This window comes from Hyaena hyaena, unplaced genomic scaffold (assembly GCF_003009895.1).
Source record: "Hyaena hyaena isolate Hyena2069 unplaced genomic scaffold, ASM300989v1 scaffold_168, whole genome shotgun sequence".
NCBI classification, from domain to species: Eukaryota; Metazoa; Chordata; class Mammalia; order Carnivora; family Hyaenidae; genus Hyaena; species Hyaena hyaena.
The window spans coordinates 2369105-2390409 of record NW_024080800.1 but is presented as its reverse complement, the minus strand read 5'-3'; the positions used below and the strand labels follow the sequence as shown (position 1 = coordinate 2390409).

At 42.1% G+C, this 21305-nt stretch overlaps 1 protein-coding gene across 1 annotated transcript in view; it reads right to left on the bottom strand.

Moving 5' to 3' along the window:
- Positions 1–21305, bottom strand: part of SLC4A5 (solute carrier family 4 member 5) — a 110148-nt gene that overhangs the window by 86631 nt on the left and 2212 nt on the right. Inside the window, exon 2 of the mRNA XM_039240142.1 lies at positions 8083–8149. The gene's annotated coding sequence lies outside the window, so the exon portion shown is untranslated. The remainder of the gene's footprint in view (positions 1–8082; positions 8150–21305) is intronic.

Sequence of the window (21305 nt, the reverse complement as noted above, 5' to 3'; positions counted from 1 at the left end):
AGAAATAAATAAAACATTAAAAAAAATTTAAAAAAAAAAAAAAAAAGAATTAGACATGAGAACTGGCATCACACACAGTGGAAGCTCAGTTATGCTTCCAAAAATGTGAAAAAAATATTTCCAGCCTAGAATTCCAGTCCTAACCAAATATCAAATGTGACGGTAGAAAAAGTCATGTTTAGACAAGAAATGTCTTAAAATTTTACCTCTTACGCACTTCTTTTCAGGAAGTGATTGAAGGAAGAACCCCAGCAAGATGGAGGAGCACTTAAGAAAGGAGTATAGCATGTAGAAAATGGGCCCTACCACAAAAGATGGGCACAGGAGGCCCTAGGAAGAAGCTGTGTAGCAGTCCAGAGAGCAATGGGTTCATCTTAGATCAGGCGCCGCACAGGCTCTCCAAGAAAAACCTGGAACAATCAATTACCTGGATGCGTTTCACTGTTCTGAGAGGATACCAAGATTCTATCAAGAATAAAGAGTCAAGGGGCAATTGGGTGGCTCAGCTGGTTAAGCATTTGACTCTGGATTTTGGCTCAGGTCATGATCTCATGGTTTGTAAGCTCGAGCCTGCCTCAGGCTCCATACTGACAGCTCGAATACTGCTGAGGAGTCTCTCTCCTCTCTCTGCCCCTCCCCTGCACACATGTGCACACCCTCTCTCTCACTCTCAAAATAAGCAAATAAACTTAAAAAAATAAAAAGAATAAAGAGTCAGTGGGGTACCTGGGTGGCTCAGTCACTTAAGCATCTGACTTGATTTTGGCTCAGGTCATGATCTCAGGAACCATTCATGAGTTCGAGCCCCACCTTGGGCTACACATTGATAGTGTGGAGCCTACTTGAGAGTCTCTCTCTCCTTCTCTCACTGCCTTTCCCTCCCTCTCTCTTTCTCAAAATAAATAAATAAACATTTTTTAAAAAGAATAAAGAGTTATGGAAAGGAAAAATGATCACTAAACACTATGTAACTCAAATGTGAGAATATTTATATAGTCATAATAAATAAAAATGAATATTAATTTAACCAAAAACTATGATATAAGCAGGGTAGGTATTCCACCAATGTGCAGTATCACACTGCTTGCTGTTTATGGCTGGTGTTCATTCTTAGGAGTCACATATCCATTCTGACTGGTCAGTGTCAATACCCTATGAGTTGTTAAACATTTTGAATGTCTACATTGGAAGTAACTATTTGAAGAGATGAGGAGATTTCAGGGGGAAGAGAGGTTGTAAGACACTTACAGAGGACATTGCTAGCCTACTGCCTGATGTCCATCCCCCTTCCTGCTCTGATTTTATTCAGAGCAGCAGTGTGGCTGACTAAAAATAATCACTTCCCCCAGATGCTCTTCAGCAATCTCTATCTAAAGAGATATAGGAGGAAGAACCTAGGAAGATTCCCTTCCTGGATGAAGCATCTGCAGAAGAAAGCCCCTTCATTTTTATTTCTTCTTCCTTCCTGGAGAGAGTTGTCAGATTCAGCAAATAGAGTTTTTCCCAGTTAAATATGAATTTTTTATACACAATCAACAATTTTTAGTATAAGTATGTCCCATGCAATATTTGGGCAAACTATTTTATCTGGCAAACTATTCCATCTCTATTTCTGGAGTGTAGACATGATGCCTGGAAGGGCAACAGCCATCTTGTCGTCATGAGAATGAAGTCCAAGTGCTAATTACAGATACAAGGGGAAGAAGGATCCTGGATCCTTAATGTCTTCACTGAGCCATTCTATAGCACTGGACAGCCCACACTTGGGCTTCTTGGTATAGGGAACAATTAAACCACTGTTTAAATACTATAGTTAATTTTTCTGTTTCTCAAAACCACATCTGGGTCATAGGATAAAAGACTCTAGGACAGTATTTACTAGGCCCATAAGATTCAGTTCTGTTAATAAGGAATACAGAGAGAATGGGCACTGAGTGGTTGTGTACCAGTGTCTGCTACAGTTTTCAACATCCATTCCCTCCTTGTCTTGCTACAGTTTTCAACATCCATTCCCTCCTTGTCTTGCCTGTTTTGTTCAGGTAGAGACACAGGGCCCTTCTCTGTTGTAGACACCTTCCCCAACTCCAGGGATGAATTGTGATCAATCTAAATTATTCATGGTGATCATATGGCCTTTGACCAGTAACTGATCTTAGGAGTAGTCATGTAATCCTATCAAGCCAGTGAGATTTAAATGGAAGTCCACTGAGTAGGGCTTGCAGAAAAGCTTTTATTTTCCTAATAAAAAGTGGCAAGCACCTCTAGAATGCACATTTAGCCACTTACCCTCCCTATTTTCCTGCACAGACCTCAGACATGAGACTTATAGATGAAGCAGCCTTCTTGCACCAATTATGTGATGGGTATGAGAGCAATGGCTCAGGCTGAAGACCAGGCAGAAGGCTAGAGCAAATCTGGCTCCTGATAATGTCACTGAGATCCAGACTGCTTATCTCAGGGCTTCCTGTTACATGAAAAAAAAAAAAAAATACTTTGTATATTTAAATTGCTAGCCAAATTTTATGTTACTTTTAGCTAAAGACCTTCCTAACTGATACATAATGGAATACTATGGGGAGTTCAAATGAATTAACTAGATCTCTGTGTATTAACACGTATAAATCTCAAAAACATAAGGAATTTTTTAAAAAGAAAGTTGTAAAGAGAAACAAAATGACATTATTTATATAAAACTTCAAAACATTATTTTATATTTTATTGTTGATTGCTACATTTGTAAGTAAAAGCATAAAATCATGCAGAGGAAAGAGACACACTAACTTCCGGCTACTTCTGGGGAGAAGTGAGGTTTAATGCTGATGTTTTAGATGTATCTTTGATTTTTTGGACAGATATAAATAGATATGAAGCAAATATGATAAAATGTGAACATATGTTAATTCTAGACAGTGATATATGAATGTCTTACATTTCAAAGTTTGAAATGTTGTAATTCAAAATGTTAAATGAGTTTTTTTTAAAGAAATAAGAGAACTCCCCAACACTATGACATAACAATCTCAAATAAAATGGGCCAACTGAGAACCTTGCACAAAGAATGACTGAGGGGAAAATCCTCACACTTTGATAGGTCATTATGAAATTTTAGAATACTAAATGAATGTGAAAAAAAGAAACTCTAAAAAACTCTAGAAATAAACAGGAACAGGTCACCTATAAGTGAATAAAAATCAGATTATCAGAAGATTTCTTATCAGGAACTTGGATAACTGAAGATGATGGAGCAATGCATCCAAAAATTCTGAGGGAGAATGATTTCCAACCTAGCATTCTCTACTTAGCCAGTCAAGACAGAGTGTAGAAGACATTTTCAGGCATGCAAGAAATCATTTTACTTCAGTCTCATAACTTCCTAGGAAGTTATTTAAGTATGTTGCCACCTGGAAACAAGGAGAAGACAATGGGGCCCAGGAGAGGGGCCCACCCAGAATAGTGAAGGGAGATCCCTAGATGACAGGTGTGCCAAAGCCATAGTCAGTCCTCAGAAGAGCTAAAAACAAGGTTTCAGAAGGACCACTCAAGGAAAAGATGAAATGCCAGAGATTTGATATACTCCTTGAAAATTTGGAACAATTCTGACAAAGACAGAAAATGCAAAGAAAGGCAATTGGAAACACTGGGAAAAAATTAAAACTGCAAGAAATAAAATCTAATTATGGTACACAGTCATAGGAGTATAAACACTGATTGTTGAATTAACTGAAAACAATGATGATATATGTACATTCGGAGAAGGAAGAAGAGATGGGTGTGGTATAAGATAATTAAATATTTAATAAGATAATTAAATATTCACCTGTGGGTGGCTACTATCCAGCTCTGATAAATTGCAGGAGATACATATATATAAACCATATGTATACGTTATTAGTGGGGTCTTAGCCAATAGAAAAAGCTAAAAGAATTCCACGTGATCATCTTTGGGAAGTGGAACAGTGGAGTGTATAGAAAGCTGGAATGGAGTTTTTCTTGCTTTGTATTATAATCTCTTACATGTGTTACTTAATTTTTAAAATATGGTTACACATTTTTTTAATATTTTAAGGCAAATAATTTAATATGACATGTGTACTCCCCCTTCATGCCATAATTGTTCAAATGAATCCATTTGTTCAATGAATCATGTTTAACATACTCAAGAGAACTATAAAATAAAGAACCTTTAAGAAAGTGGTTCACAGTAGTTCTCAAACTTAAGCATTCATCAGAGTCATCTGGAGGGCTAGTTAAAACCTAGACTGCTGGGCTCCACCCCAGTGTTACTGATTCAGCGAATCTGAGGTGTACACTAAAGGTTTGCATTTCCAACAAGTTGATGCTGAAGCTGCTGATCCAGGGACCACACTTTGAGAACCACTGTTTTAAAGGAAAAAACCTCCCATTTATATTTTCTATTAAACTGAATCACTGAGTTTGCTTCACATACATAATTAGATCACATCTTTGCATTCAAGCCGGGTATTGTGAACTGGTAACCTTAGCAAGGATGCACTGGTAGCTTCAGTTGGCTGGTGATTTTTTGAGTTTATATCTTCCTCAACCCTCAGAGTATGAGGAGTAGAGAAGCTGATAACAGATTCTCTTTAACATATAGCACCTGCCTCTTAATCTTTTAGATGGGGACCTCTTCCCAACGACAAACAGGAAAGGCTATGTGACCCAGCCGGGCCAATCCAACACTCCCTATTCCCCCATCACAGAGGTTGGTTGTGTCCTGATCCCATGCCCAAAGCTGGGCCAATCAGAATACTTCCTAGGACATTTCCACTTGATCCATCCAAAAATTGCCTGTTCTGGCTCTGGCACTGGTGCTGTGAAGTTGACAAGCTTGGGTGTTACTATCTTGCTTGCCACATGGAGAAAAGTATCCAAGAAAAGTAGAGAAACAGTACTGATAACATTGTAACTCCCAGAGTCAGTGGATTCTGAACTGGCCTGATACAAATGAAATGGACTTTTCCAGCATGGTATAAAAACATATTCTTTCATATTTGAAGTACTATGGATTCTCAGATTGGAAACCAAAGTGAATGAAAAATGGCAATACGGATGTGAGCAGATGAAAACTTATGTAACTATGGAAGCATGGAGACGTAATATAGTTCATATTCAGGTGGATGCATGTCTCCCAGTTTGCACTAGTTGGGACCATTCCTTCCCCACCTCCTCTGTGCTGGTTCCTACCTCCTCACAACTTGAGAGAAGCTCCCTTCCAGGAATATGCAGGCATAGGAAAAGAACCCAGGCTGCCTCTGATCATCTTCAAAGGAAACCATTCATTTGAAACAAATCAGGCAGCATGTTGGCCATATGCAATGTGTCTAGAAAAATACTGCTCTAATCAGCAGCAGCATTGGTTCATCACAAACATTTCCAAAAGTGACCTAACCCTTGAAACAGAATTTCTATCTCCACATTTTACATAATATATATTAATTGAATGCTTTCATAATCTCACTTAATACAGACTAAAATTCAGTAGGGGCGTCTGGGTGGCTTAGTCGGTTAAGCATCCGACTTTCGCTTAGGTCATGATCTCACGGTCGGCGGGTTCGAGCCCCGTGTCGGGCTCTGTGCTGACTGCCAGCTCAGAGCCTGGAGCCTGTTTCAGAGTCTGTGACTCCCTCTCTCTCTGACCCTCCCCTGCTCACGCTGTCTCTCTCTCTCTCTCTTTCTCCTAGAAATTTAAAAAAAAAAAAAAGAAACATTAAAAAAATAAAATAATAAAATAAAATTCAGTAAGGTGCATAATTTCACCATTTTACAGATGATGAAATGGAGATTCAGAGAATTAAGTAACTTTTTTTCCTGTGTCACAAGGCCAGTCATGGTGGAGCTAAGATTGAAATTGGATTCTCTTTGGACCAAGGGGGAGAAGAAGGGGGGAAATGGTGGGGGAAAGGGAGAGAGGCAAACCATGAGAGACTCTTGAATGCTGACAAAAACTGAGAACTGATGGATGTAGGGGGGAGGGGGGATAGGCATGGAGGAGGGCACTAGTGGGGATGAGCACTGGGTGTTATGTGGAAACTAATTTGACAAACTATTTGTAAAAAAAAATAATAATAATAAAAATAAAAATGAAAATTAAAAAAAAAAAGAAATTGGATTCTCTTTGATTCCCCAACCCAAGGGAGTAAGGAAGGCAGAGAAAGAGAAAGGAAGGGAGAAAATAGAGGGAGGTTGGGGGTAGGAGAGGAAAGAAAGAAGTCAAGATAACGAGAGATAGCGGAGTCTGAAAGAAGCCATCAACTTCTGAGTTCTAGGCCCTTCCAGATCTCTGTCTGAATACCCATCTCCAAGAGCTCCCAAAGGCCTTATAATAAACCCTTCTTTTCTCTTCAGCTAGTTTCAGTCCATTTGAGCTATTTACATCCCCAGAATATTAACCAGTACAATGGCCACTGCAATATGTGGCCAAAGGAATTCTGCTAGTAACACAACAGCCCCTGGTATGTAGCAAATGAAAGAATTTGTAGCATCAGTTTTTCCCACACCAACCCCTCCACCACATAACATAATTCACTCATTATTATTCTCCCATCCATCTTTAGACCCTGGGGTGAGTATGGCTTTACAGTGAGGAATCAGACCAAATTCTCTTCTGTTCTAAGTCACTTAAGGGACTCAGCCCACTTTACTGCCCCTGCCGCCAGCCTGGAATCTCATCTTGGATCCCTGAGAATGCAAACCCTACTGACAAAATCAATGCCCTAAGCCCTCAAGGCTAAGCACCAGAGTGCCACACCAGGAAACAGAAATCAGAGTCCCTCCCCAAGCAGCCTTAATGTCCACAGTAGCAAGGAGATGTTGATACAGCCAACCTTAAAGGTATGCAATTTTGCATGCATTTTGACTATCGAAACCCTGGTAATTGAATCACCTGCCATTTAACACTGCCACCTCCCCAAACCTCCTACCCCACCCCGTCCACCAAGGCACATCAATTCAACCCAACAAATCCTCTTTGTTCCAGATATTTGCTTTAGACACTGGAAACAAACAGAACAAAATAGTTTCTTAGGGAAAGGAGGCAAAATATAGTAATAAATCCTCAAGATTAGCCATCCATATCTCTGGGGAAAAAAACTTTTTTGTTATTGTTGTTGTGCCACATTTACCCGTCAGCCTTTGGGGAGTTTTTCCTCCCATCCCATAATTTAAACTATTTGGTCTTATTATAGCTAAGAACAGGGACCAGTCCAACATCCCTATCCAGTGAACTCTTCCAATAGTTCAAAGTATTTCTTTAAATAAAGGACTTCCCGGAGGGCTCATCTGAAATTATTTTGTGAACTGGATTAACACAAATGACACAGGGTCATGCTGGGCTTTAAAAACTAAGCTTAGAAGCTAGAGAAAGGCCACCCTCCCAACCAGTAGCTTATTCATTGCCTCTGGGCCCTGCACACCTTACCCACAAATGACCCAGAAGAGGAAGGGAAAACAAAGTATCCCCAAGCTAACCACTAAAAACAAAACTAGGTGCAGTTTCCAAACCAAACAACAGAAATGTGCAATGAAAGGAGACTAGCCATTATTTACCTTCTATCCTTAGAGGTTATATCAACAGATGTTGATATATTCCCCTTTTACATCAACAGATGTAAAACAGATGTAATCTATTTTCCCTTAGCTTTCTGGGGAAGAAGCAAGTCTCAGGCAGGGTTTTTGCTTATTTTGTAAAAATTTCAGCCAATCTTGTAAATTTGGCAAAGGCAACAGAAATTTGCACTGCCTAGAAAAAAAGATTCCCAGTTCCATCAGATGAGAACAACAGTGAACTAAGTCACCATGGTGTGAAGAGAGAGTGAATCTCATTTCATTTTGGTTAATTTGGAGTGAACTCAAGGCACAAGGGTGACTAATACAGTATAATTTTTTTAAAGAAAAGGCAGATATCCAATGTTAATTTGGATGATTTATTCAGCTTTCACGGTATTCTCCATCTCAGTGTGTGTGAAGCTCATTCTCAAATACTGTGTTCATATTATAAAACACATTTTCCCTTATCTGCATAGTTTTGTCCACTATCTCTGAAACTCCAGGCTGCACACTTACCTTCACGATCTTAGCACTGGAAACCAGGATCCAAATCTCAGGAAGGCCAGAGTCACTTGCTCTTTTGCTGTTAGGTGGCAAGAAGGACGCTCTGTGATTTCCAGACTGAACAGTATTTGGGGCATTGGAGATTGACTTGTGGGGCTCAGTGGCGGCCAGCCATGTGACCAGGGTGGGGGAAGGGACGCTCCTTCAGGGTAAGGGACTGGTGCCTGCTTAACTGACAGACCAGGGTCATGCAGGGTCTAAACAGAGCATAATCACAGGCGGACAATTTTGCTCTAAATTTCTTCTTGGATTTTAACTTTGTGATCCTCTTACTGCAGGGTTGTGTTTCAGCACTGGTTTTTAAATGCTTGTTTATCTCCCTACGTGATTTTTATACTAGGTCCTTTTCGGATTCTGTTTTGGGGGATGTTAGAGCTGGAAGAGACTTTACAGATGATCTAGCCACCCCCACCCCACCCCCACCCCTGCCCAGGGCCACCCATTTTACAGATGAGCGGCAGCACTTCTTGGAGCCTGTAGAAACCTGAGTTTGTATTACACACTGTGGGGACCCCAACTGACTGGCACCCAAGTTACAGCTTACTTGAATATTTTCAGCCTTTAGGTCATTAAAGCTTTGAGGACTGCTGAGATGCCTCTGATGAATCTTAATCACATTGCAGGTGCCTAAATCTGTAGCTGTCAGATTAGGGCACGACTAGAAACTATGACAGTTTATACTTGTGGTCAAAGAGTTTAAACATGTGTAGTTATGTTTATGTGTCTCTATCACAATCTTCTTAAAACACTACAAGATGATCCTTTTGGAGGGATCAGGGAACATCAAAAGCTGCAGAGATACTTAATCTCAAAGACCCTGAAGACATCTCAAAACCACAGCCATGTGAGTAGCCTTCTAGATCACCTCTGCCTCTCTACCCAAATAGTCTATGCTGGCTTCCTGCTAACCAAAATGGGGATGGTAGTAATGATGGTGAAAATGGTAGAGGGAGAAGTGGTAGGTGGAATGGTGGAAGTGGAAAAATGGTAGTTAGGCATAGATGGATGTGGTAGAAGTATAAATGGAGGTGGTGGAGGTGAGGATGGAGGTGATGGGCTGTACATGGAGGCCGTAGAGGTGTAGATGGAGGTAATGAGGTATAGATGGAAGTGATGAGGGCTAGATGGAGGTGGTGGAGGCAGTGGTGGTGATGGAGGATGGGGCAAGAAGGCTTCTGAATGATAAAGTTGGAGATTCTTGTTACTATTATATGGATGACACTGAATGAAGCTGACCTGCTGCAACTACAAGGGTGAAACGGGAAAGCCCTGGCATTAGAAGTCTGAAGAACCTTATTCTGTCCCCAGAGCTGTGTAGTGTTAAGATAATCACCTCACCTCTCTGGGCTCCAGTTTTCTTGAAGCTGTTTGTACTTAATACATGGTATCTTGTTAGGGGAAACTCCTCCATCTCCCTCTAAGCCCTTTACCCTTCCTATAAAGTAGTAGCTTCAGTCCTTTTGGAAGTCTTGATAAGAGTCCTTTTCACTTACGTCTCTGCCTCCTCACTCACTCTTACCTAGAGGAGGATGAGTGACTCAGGCGATCGGAAAATTTGGGAGAGTAAAATGGGTATGTGCCATGACTCAGATCCTTCTGAGAACTGCCTGCTTCAGAGCAAGTCCAGGCTGTGCTCCTCTCCTCCTCTCTTCACAGGAAACTTTCAGGGCAGATTCTCACCCTGTAGGTAGGGAGTCTTCCAGTGTTGGGTAGAAAAGTTTAATTCTGGGGGGTGGGGATTTGGGAAGTGTGATTGTGGTTGTACATCCTAAACCAAATTTTCTAATCAGCTTTACCTGTTACAAAGTTATTTTGATTTGTACCTGTGTGACTTCTGTATCTTATTTCTCATTTGATGCCAAGCATAGAGGGAAAGACTGTAAACAAGTATCATTCTCAAATTCCAGTGCTGACAAACTAATCAAAGAGCCTGCATGGAGCTGATTGGACTAAATGGTCTCTAAATTTCCTTCAAGCTCTAACATCCTGTGATTCTACATGCCTGTGTCTCTGAAGCAGAACAAATATTCGTGAAGCTGGCAGAAGTTTGAGACTCTTAGCGGAGAGCTTCCCAGTCTCTGCCTCTCTTCCCTCTTGCTTTTCAACCTGATGAAGACCTCTAGTGTCCACACATCTTCCTCTTCTCCCCCTCCACCAGCCATGCATGGCTTCATTTACTCCCATTCTGGTCTGGACCCCATGATGAATGACTTCACTCTTCCCTCAGTGATACCCACAACATCTTGTTCCTGTCCTGCCAATCTTCTGGTCTTTGTCAGCCCACCTTCTACCCTTCTACTCTTTCATTGAACTCTTTCTTCTCTGGAGAAACCCTGTCTTCAGGGAGAGAGAACAGAACCAAGACACAGAGTAGTAGAAGTGTGTGTGTGTGAGAGAGACAGACAGACAGGCTAAGGAGACCAAATGGAGAGAGAGAGAAAGACCTAGTCCAGTGGACCTATAGCCAACTCTACCCCTGCCCTTCCCCCATGGTTCAGTTTTGTGAGTGAAAAATGTTGAAAGAAGATCTGGCCATCCCATTTCTCTCCTCTTTCTTACTTCTGGGCTCTTTCACTTTACTGCCAGGGAGACTGTTTGCCCCACTGGCATTAAGCACTGAAACAAGTGCTTGAGGGTTTTGTCACTACCAGAGAGGTAACAGCTGAGACTCATGCATTGGCTTAGGAGAAAGGGAAGAGATTGGACCCAGTGGGTTCTCAGTCAGAGGTGTTTCTTCCCCCCCCCCCCCCAAGGGAACATTTGGCAATGTCTGGAGACATTTCTGGTTGTAACATAAAACTGGGATGAGAGCTCTACTGGCCTCTAGTGGGTAGAGGCCAGGGATGCTGCTAACAACCTAAAATGCACAAGACGCAACCACAACAAAGAATGAGCTGGCCCAAAATGTCAATAGTGTAAGGTTGAGAAGTCCTGGATTAGACTCTTCAGCCCCCTCCGGTTCTAGAAACCAGGATGCCTATAACCCAGGCCAAAGGAGCACTTCACACAGGCCCACATCAATCACCAGGATGCTATGAGAGAGGGAGGAGGGGCAAAGATTCTTAGTAATTTGCAGCTTTTGACGTCTGGGCTTCCTTTTCCTTTGTAGACCCAGCAGACAGGGGTGGTTATTTTATAGAGTCAGATTCCCTTCCATCTTCTGGATAAATGCTATCTGAACCCCACCTGGGTTTAGGGTATAGGTAGGTTTGACATAGGGTCGTGGCATAGGGGGTGAAGTGTCATGAAGGAAAAGCAAGCTTCCTACCCTGGTTTTGGTGGGAATAAGGAGTCATTTGGGGCCCCAGCAGGCTTACCTAGAACTTTCACCCACAAGAGGTTTTCCACAAGCTGGGCAAGCCTCATGCCAGTATGTGAGATTTTTTGCTCTCAGATTGTTTGTGCGAAGCTTTGGTGGGTGGTACAAGACTGGCTGCCCCAGATTCTTGTGCACTTTAGCTGCTTTTGAACTGTATCCAGGGTTGGGGAGGGAACAAACATACTGTGGGATGTCAATACCCAGGAAGGCAAAAAAAAAAACAAAAAGAAAAGATGAGAGATACCTTAAAGGGAAGCTGAGAAGCCTGAGGAAGCCTCAGGTTATGCAATGGATGGGTTCTCTGCCTACTTCATCTCCATCTACCCCCATTCACTGCTGTGACCTGTGGCCAGTAAAGGCACAGACCTTGGCTCACTCTGCACCAACCACACTGCACATCCTGCTGTTCCTCTAACATCCTAAGCTCATTCCCACCTGAGGACCTTTGCACTTACTGTTTCCCCAACCATCAGCTCTCTCATGTGTTCAGCTTTCTGTTCAAATGCTATCTACCCAAGAAGGTCCTCCCTGACCAGTCTGTCTAGAATACCCCTTTCTTTAACTCTGCCTTATTGGTCTATATGGAATTTCTATCCAAAACCACATTATATGTTTGTTTGTTCATTATTGTCTATCCTTTAATATGGCAGGGACTTTGACTTGTTCACTGAGGTATCCCTGACACCCATAATAGCTTATAGATGGATTGTTAGAATCCTGGCTCCACAATCTATGGGATATTGAGCAAGTTACCTACCTTTTTTCCCCTTAATTTCCTCCACTGAAAAATGGAAATATTAATTGTATCTACCTCCGTGGTTGTTATGAGAACTGACTGAATCAATATGTATATAAAATCTTAGGTCAGTGTCTGGCCCATAGCACATAATTAGTATCAACTACTAATAATTAGCACATTCCCAGGAAGTTCACAATATGTCTATTCTGAGGAGGTGGGGTGTGGTATTCCTGGTAATTTGCAGGAATGGAGACTTCGCTGTTAATTCCCTGGGAACCAAAATCCCTCAGCAGGCCAGGAACCTCTGCATCTGCTCTCTGCTGCCCTCTGAAGGTTCTGGGTGAAGACTGGCCAAAGAGGACTGTTAGGGACTCCACAGACCACTATTTCCCACAGAGAAAATAGTGGTCCCTTTTCTTAAGCAAGCCACACTCCCAAGGTGGCAAGCTTGGCCCTTGACAAAGCTGCCTTGGGAGCCATCATTCGACAAACTCAATTAGGAATCACTGAGGCCACAGTGAACTGCAGGCACCTGGGAATTTATCCCTCAGGCTCCAGGAGAGACCCAGAACAAACCCAGTTCCCCCTTCCCCCAAGCTCAACTTCCCAAGACAGAGGACAGTGATCTGTCAGCCAACCTAAGCGCCCCTGGAAAGCCGTTTCCCCAGCCAGTGCTTCATTCCCTGTTGGACTGTGTGTCACCATATGGGTCAAGTGATCTTCATGTTGCCAGCTTAAAATGAGAGGAAAAATCCCTCCTCTTGGGGCCCCTGGGGGGTAATTCATTAACAAGAATCTGGGGACACCCACACTGTCAGATGGAAAGATTTCATTTTCAGTAATGACAAAATTCCTAAAACATCTAGAAATAAACTTGCCTAGAATTGCATGTCTTATATGAGAATGTGTGATAAAATTTTGCTAAGAAACAAAATAAAGTAACATATTTCAGAATGGGAAACCGAATAGGACAAATATGTTAAGTAACCATAAATTTATTTAAAAAAATTTTTAATGTCTATTTATTTCTTTTGAGAGAGTGTGTTTGTGCAAGCAGGGGAGAGGCAGAGAAAGAGAGAGAGAGAGAGAGAGAGAGAGAGAATCCCCAAGCAGGTTCCATGCTGTCTGTGCAGAGCTTGACATGGGGCTCAATCTCACAAACCGAACTGTGAGTTCATGACCTGAGCCAAAATCAGGAGTCAGATGCTTAAGCAACTGAGCCACCCAGGAGCCCCAAATTTATATACTTTTAAAATACAATTCCAGGGGCGCCTAGGTGGCTTAGTCGGTTAAGCGTCCGACTTTCGCTTAGGTCATGATCTCGCGGTTCGTGGGTTCGAGCCCCGCGTCGGGCTCTGTGCTGACTGCCAGCTCAGAGCCTGGAGCCTGTTTCAGAGTCTGTGACTCCCTCTCTCTCTGACCCTCCCCTGCTCACGCTGTCTCTCTCTCTCCTAGAAATAAATAAAACATTAAAAAAAATTTTTTTTCTTTAAAAATACAATTCCAATGGCATTTTGGATGAAAATGACCAAAAAAATCATGATTAAAATATTAGCTTAGAATTTATTAAGCTTTTACTATATGCCAGGATCTGGGCTGAAAGTTTTACAAAATTACCTCAAGTTAACTCTCTTAAAATAACCCTATTTGATAATTCTTGTTTATGAAAGAAAGGGTTAGGCAGTGGTTAAGAGCAGGAGATCACATGACTTTGGGCAGGATACTTACAACCCTGAGACTTGGTTTCCTCATCTATAAAATGGGAATAATAGTACGTATCTCATGAATTTATGTTTAGGGTCAAATGAGGTAATTTGGAATAGTGCCTGGCAAGTGCTAAGCACTTAATTAATAAGAACTACTGTTACCCTCATTTACATATAAGGAAACTTAAGCTCTGAGAGGATAAAGTAACTTGTCCACATTTACACAGCTGGTAAATGGCTAAACTGGCCTGGGGTATGGGCTTAGGGAGGCTTTCCTAACAGATACAGAAAATTATAATGTCATAATAGTTAAAACAGGAAGCACACCTAATATAAGACATTTCTCTTTTTTTAATTTTTATTTATTTTTGAGAAAGAGACAGAGTGAGAGTATGGAGGGGCAGAGAGAGAGGGAGACAGAGTCTGCAGGATCCAGCTCTGAGCAGTCAGCACACAGCCCTATGAGGGCTTGAACTCATGAGCCATGAGATCATGACCTGAGCCAAAGTTGGAAGCCTTGCAAAACAATGTTCTGAATGCTCAGCCAATGCCTCCCCAGCCTGCTACTTTCTTTACTTCCTTTCTTTTCCCCCATTTAAATAGCCAGACCTTTCTGTGCTTTGCCTCAGGGAGGGCCTATGAAAGCAGAAAAAAAGAGGGAAAAGGAGCCTCTTCCTTAGGGCAAAAGAAAAACCCCTGAGCAAACCCAGACTGAAGTATGGGAGAAGATGGTCCTATTGATCTAGGCTGTCCCCTCCCCCTCATCCAAGGTGTCACAAAGATAGGGAGAAAGACTCAAGTGCTCCACCATGACCTGCATGTACCAACAAACAAGGACTAGATGGGACAAGGACACATGACATCAAGTGGAAGGTTCTAAGTAGTTCTTTAAGAGTCCAGCACCCCACCCCATTCCAACCCTAAAATGGAAACCGGAACTGACAGAGATTTAAGTGTCAGCACCTTTTTTTTAAGTGGGGGCTTAAAATATAGGTGGAGAAGTTTAGAAAATAAACTGTGTCTAATATACATCAGTTTAGGGCCTGAAACTGATATTCCAAAGGATAGATTTGGAGAAATGAGCTATTAAAATTTTTTCCATTTAGAGGAGAAGCTTGGGCAGTGGACAAAGGCAGCAATGTATTCATTTGTTGGACTCAGCACATTCATCTCTGCCCTGAAATTAACTGTGATTGTCCTTAAGACTAGGGTTGAAACTGGCATCTCAATTTGCCTTGGACAGTCACCATCTGCCTACTTGTCTTGGCTTCATTGTTAGTAGTGCCCCCTTTCATTCTCAAAAAGGATTCTGGTTTGGGCAATCAGTTATGTGGTTACTCTGTTAAGATTTTAAAATTCAAGCAACACTGTGGGTGAGCAACTCTCAGCTAGGTTCTGTGAAACAGAAAGGACTTCCAGGCAGGGGTGATTAGAGGCCAGTGGGGCAATGAAGTTAAGCATCTGGAGGGGCTGAGAATCTTGCCTGGATAGAAAAGGAAGGGGCAGGTGGTGCCTCACAAGAGGAGTCTTGGTGAGGTTGAAGGTCAGGTGCTGTGTGGAGTTAAGAGAACACTAGTGGGGTTGGAGTGGGATTTTGGAACTTAATATTTCAGACACAAACATCTCAGGGTAACAGCATGGCCCAGGTTATGCCCATAGGAGGAGGCAAGAAATGGAACCCAGATTGCATTTAGAGATAGAAACTAGGCAGCTAGTGAGAGACTTGGAAGGAAGGTGTTCTACTCTATACTCTTTTACTCCTATTAAATTATTAATCTTGTGATTGTATTACCTATTCAGAAAAATACAGAAGCAAAACGGAAATTTTAAGGAACCAGGCTACCTTGCCCACAGATTCTTCTAGATAAACTGTGGAATCACTTTGTCAAGTTTTTTTTTTAAGTTTATTTACTTTGGGAGGCATGGAGAGGGAGAATCCCAAGAAGGCTCTGCACTGACAGCTCGGAGTCTGATGTGGGGCTCAAACTCATGAACTAACTGTGAGATCATGATATGAGCCAAAGTCCAATGCTTAACTGCTTAACCAAGTGAGCCACCTGGGTGGCCCCATTTTATCAAGTTTTTAAAACCTCATTTGTAAAACATGTGGCCTTTAAACATTTGAAAGGATGCTCAACCTTATTTTTTTAAAAAGAAGCAAACTCTAGTCACAGTCACAGTGAAATGCCTTTTTTTTACCCTTCAGATCAGCAAATATCTAAAGGTTTCACAACCACAACAGTGGAAGGAGATGGGCCCTCTTCCACACAATGGCTGGTGATTCTGCAGTTAGCCACAGACTCTCTGAGGCCACTTTGGCATTATTTACAAAACTTTAAAATGTACATACTTTTGGGTAGCAGCAACTCTTTGTCTAGAAATTTATCTTACAGATATAGTCCTACCTGTGGGTAAAGACATGTGTACTGTGTTACCCACCTCTCTGCATTTATGTCAGAGGATTACCATAGGGATTAAATGATATAATACATGGAAAGGATTTTAAGGAGGGCCTGGCACATTATAAATGCTCAGTAAATTCTGTATGTTACTATTACAGCATTGTTTGTGGCAGCAAAGCACTGGAAACAACCTAAATATCCATCAATAGGGGACTGATAAAAAGAAGTTTTGTCTGTACATTGAAAACCATGAAGCTTTTAGATAGAGTGTATACTCATGGGGAACCTGGGTAGGTCAGTTGGTTAAGCATCAGACTTTTGATTTTGGCTCAGGTCATGATCTCACAGTTGTGAGATTGAGCCTCACATCAAGCCCTGCATCAAGCCCCACTTTGGGTGCACAGCCTGCTTAAGATTCTCTCTCTCTCCTTCTGCCCCTCTCCACCGGTTGCACACTCTCTCTCTCTCTTTCTCTCTCAAAAAAAAAAAAAAAATAGAGTGAATACTCTTTAAACTTTGCTATGAAATGATCTTTTAGACATATTATTGTTAAGTAGGGGGGGAAAAGCAAAGTTTAGAAGGGTGCTTATGGTTTACCCCCATTTGTGTGTGGGGCAGGCATGCCTATGGCTGCACAGTCTCTCCTGGGAAGAAATCACAAGAACTTGGTTTCAGTGAAGATTCCTGGGAGCAGAACCGGGAAGGCAGGTGCTCAGGGGCCACTGTATAATCACTTGTACCTTTTACATTGTCCACCATAGGGATGTATTTTCTATTCAAAAACAATTAAGTAAACAGGGACTCAAATAGCTGCTAGTACCATACTCCAACATTCATTATTCACAATAGGCAAAAGGTGGAAACAACCCAAATGCTCATCTATAGATGAATGGAAAAATACAATGTGGTATATCCATACAATTTAAGATTTTTTAGCCTTTAAAAGGAAGGAGGGTTGCCTGGCTGGCTTAGTCAGTGGAGCATGCAACTCTTGATCGCATTATTGTGAGTTCATGCCCCACCCTGGGTGATGAAATTACATAAAAATAAAATCCTGAAATGTTTTTTTTTTAAATAAAAGGAAAGAAATTCTGACACATGCTACAACATGACTGAACTTTGAGGACAATGTGCTAAGTGAAATAAGCCAGGCACAAAAATATAAATACAATGGTTCCACTTATATGAGGTACCTAGAATAACCAAATTCACAGATACAGAAAGCAGAATAGTAGATCTGGGGCTGGGAAAAGGGGGATTGGGGAGTCACTGTTTAATGGGGACAGAATTTCAGTTGGGGATGATGAAAAAAGTTCCTGATTCAGATGGTGGTGATGGTGGATGTACAATAATGTGAACATACTTAATGCTATTAAATTTGGACACTCAAAAATGGTTAAAATGGTAATTTTATATTATATATACTTTACCACAAAAAACAAATATTCTAATATAATTTTAAATAGATATTATTTTAAACACTTTTAAAGTCTTTTTTTAGGTGGGCCTGAGTGGCTCAGTAGTTGGTTAAAAATCTGACTTTGGCTCAGGTCATAATCTCACAGTTCGTGGGTTCGAGCCCCACATCATGCTCTCTGCTGTCAGAACAGAGCCCACTTCAGATCCTCTGCTCCCCGCCCCCACCGCCCCTTCCCCGGCTCAGGTTCTCTTGCCCTCTCTAAAAAGTAAATAAACATTAAAAAAATTAAGTAGTCCTTTCTTACTTTGATTGGAGTGCTGTCAGATATAGAAATTGATTAGAAGGAGCTGTACTGTATGGACCACCACAAAGAATGAGCCCTATCTGGAAAATGACTCTGGTCTCCAAACCCTGGCTTTGACCATGCCAGGTGAACCTGCCATGCTGACTGGCTTCTGGGGGATCCCTGATACAGAGCAGAGGTGAAAGGCTGAAGCAGAATCAGGGGAAGAGGGTGACTTCATCCAAGACAGGGAAGAGAAAGAAAGGGATGAGATGACAGGTAGGAGCAGAAGCAGAGGTGATTCCCACCTGACCACACAGACTTTCTCCATGAGGAAGGAGGTGAGGGGTAGGAGTGTGTAGCTTAGGGGTGGATTTTGAGGTTGGTAGAAAGGCTGACATTCAAGGGGTCATCAAGGGATGTGTAAAAGAATTACCATGTCCCCACTGAGGACCCTGGTGAGGCTGGAGATCAGACATGAATAGAGAGAATTTTCCTACTCCTCTCACCTCTTCTCCCTCCCTGGGAAACAACCCTCAAGCATTCGCAGACCCCTCACAACTAAATAAGTGAAGAAGAATAGAAACCAGGACTTTCCATCCAGACATCAACCACTATAGGCTTCTCTTCTTCAGCAGCACCATGCTGGGATGGGAAGAGGCCTCAGTTTTAAATTGAGATTAAAGTGGGGATTATCACTGGGATCAACATTATAATATCTGAAGTGAGACTGAGACCAAGGGTGACCAGAACAATCATGTGACTTGCCTAAATTTCATCCAGGGGCAGAGCAAGATCTGCTACCCAGAATAAATTTAAGGAGCAATAAGAGGTAAAAACCAGTTTCCTTTCTGATTTTACCCCATGAGCCATGCTTATTTAATGGAACAGTTACACATTATCAACTGTTACTTAACATGCATAGATCTTGCATCTCCCACTACATCAATCATAAACTCTTTGAGGGCAGGGCCGCCTATGCTATTTATCCTCATATGGACACCACAACCCAGCAAAGTGCCTTGCATGTACACAGTAGGCACCGAAATGGCTGCATTTCTGACCAAGAGGGATTATCCCCTGTGAGTCAACACCAGGCCATTACTGTACTTCCACCAAGCCTGGCACAAAGGTGAATAGCAAGTTCTGGCTGAGTTGAATTGACTCTCCTTAAAGACAGAGCCTGTGTTCAAGGAATTCTGGTATAAAATGATGTTGCGGGTTACCCAGACTTAAGAGTAAAAGGCACAGAGATGAAGTAGGTGTGGATGATCATGTTCTCTGTCTCTGTTCAGGCTCCTCTCGTTCTGAATTGAGGAGAAGGCTAAGACACAAGAGGAATTTGCAATCAGACCCAACACATACCCTGTGATACCACGAGTGAACGATGCAAGTGCCCCATTAGGCCTGGAACTGAGCTGAATTCATTTTTTGAGTAAGGAATCTTGAAGAGCTCCTGTCTTCAAGATTATATAAAATGATCTGAATTATGTACTTATGAGATAATAAATTAGCTGAAGAAGCACAGAGCCCAACTCTTTAGATAAGGAAGTAGTAAATCTCAAGTGGCTCAAGAAGCAAACTTTTCTACAGATGAAGGTTATGAAAAGGAAATGAAAGACCAGCTGATTCTGGTGTGGGGCTGGTAACGCTGGAGAACACACTCTGTCATCCATTTCATGTGACCACCTCACTCCTCCTGAATGATCTCTTTTGCTGGCATGGCCTCCATCAATGGTCACAGGTCAGGGAGGTAATAGAGAAGATATTTGAGCATCTCCATTAATAAGTCCAAGTGCCTGATTGCTGCCTCTCTGAGATGAACTTAACTGAAGGGAGGATGGGCAGGCATTCCGTCAAGCAATGGCCAGTTACGGAACACCTTCAGTGAATAGGGAAAGATGGCTCTCCTCAGACTGAGCAACCCAAAATAAGCTAGGAGGTTTAGGGGGAGAAAGAGCACAGTTGGTGGGTTTTGGGGATGCTCCTGAGAACATTCCTCAGCTTATGAATTCACAGCTCATTCCCAAATCCTAGGAGAGTAAAAATACCCTTTCTCAGGGACAGAAGCCCACAAAGCCAAGGGCTCTGTATTTCTAAGTCAGGATTTCATCAAGGGCTGGGTGACCCTTTCTTGGATACACAGCAGATTCACAGGAGTCCTGATATGCAAGAACTGCGCAGTCTGTTACATCTAGGAAGAGAGATGAGGACCGGTTCCCTGGCTTCTCATGCATCACCTGCCTCTCGTTCCCTAGAGCCTTAGGAAGCGGATCTTTGGTAAAGGATGCCTCCTTCAGGGGGACAGCTTAGTTGAAATGGGGATTTTTATACAAGTCTCATGTTTCCTGGACTCTTAGGAACCTCCAAGAAGATGCTGAAAATAACCCTTATTGAATTAGAAGAAGCTTGAAGTAAACACAGGACCAACTACTGTGACTTCCATGGCTAAAAGCATGGATTTGAGAAGGGTAGTTGGACCTCTGTACAGAGAATCTCACTAGATCCAGATAGCAGCCCCTCAGTGCAGGTCCGACCTCACACAGATGCACACGGGCATAGACGCGCTCCTCTCCAAAGGTGGGGACAGGGGAACACAGAATAGCAACACTACCACAGGACAATGTGGTCATTATCCAATTTGTCCTTCTCTATGTTGAAGTAGTTGAAGATTAATTTGAACGTCAGATTGTTCCTTATCTTTGCTCTCTCAATCTTGCACAGACTTTTAGCAAAAAGCAACAAAATTCTCACCTGACCTTACGTGGGCTTGGAGATTCGTGCCTACACTACTGGGTTCATTCATTCACATCCCAAAACCAAAACCTACAGTCAAGCTGTTAACTCCATATATTTAAAATCCACTCTACTCACCCGTGCTGTAGCCTGTTGCTCTGGTGCCCTAGAATCCAATCCTTTAGGGTGGGCCTTACAGTTGGAACCCACTGCCTCTCCTTTTTTCTGCCCCTGCTATTAACATAGCCCCTCCTCTATTGCCTCACCAACCAAAGATCTTAGAACCAGAAGTCTTTGTCTATTCACAGACACTGTAAAAGTAACATTCGTTTTTTAAGTTTTTTAATCTAATGTCTGTGTCTTCTGTAATTCTTACTGGTTTATCTAATCAGTGTGTCCTAGGGAGATTTATTGTTGCTGTTTAGCTTGCCCAAGCACAGGAAGCCAGCTCGGGCATTTACCCTGAGAGAATCAGCTCCTTTAAAAGAGACAATCGTCAGGGGAAATGGCAGATCTTCTGCCTCTTCTCTCCTTAGCCTGAGGCTAAGGAGAACGTTCCATATCCTACAG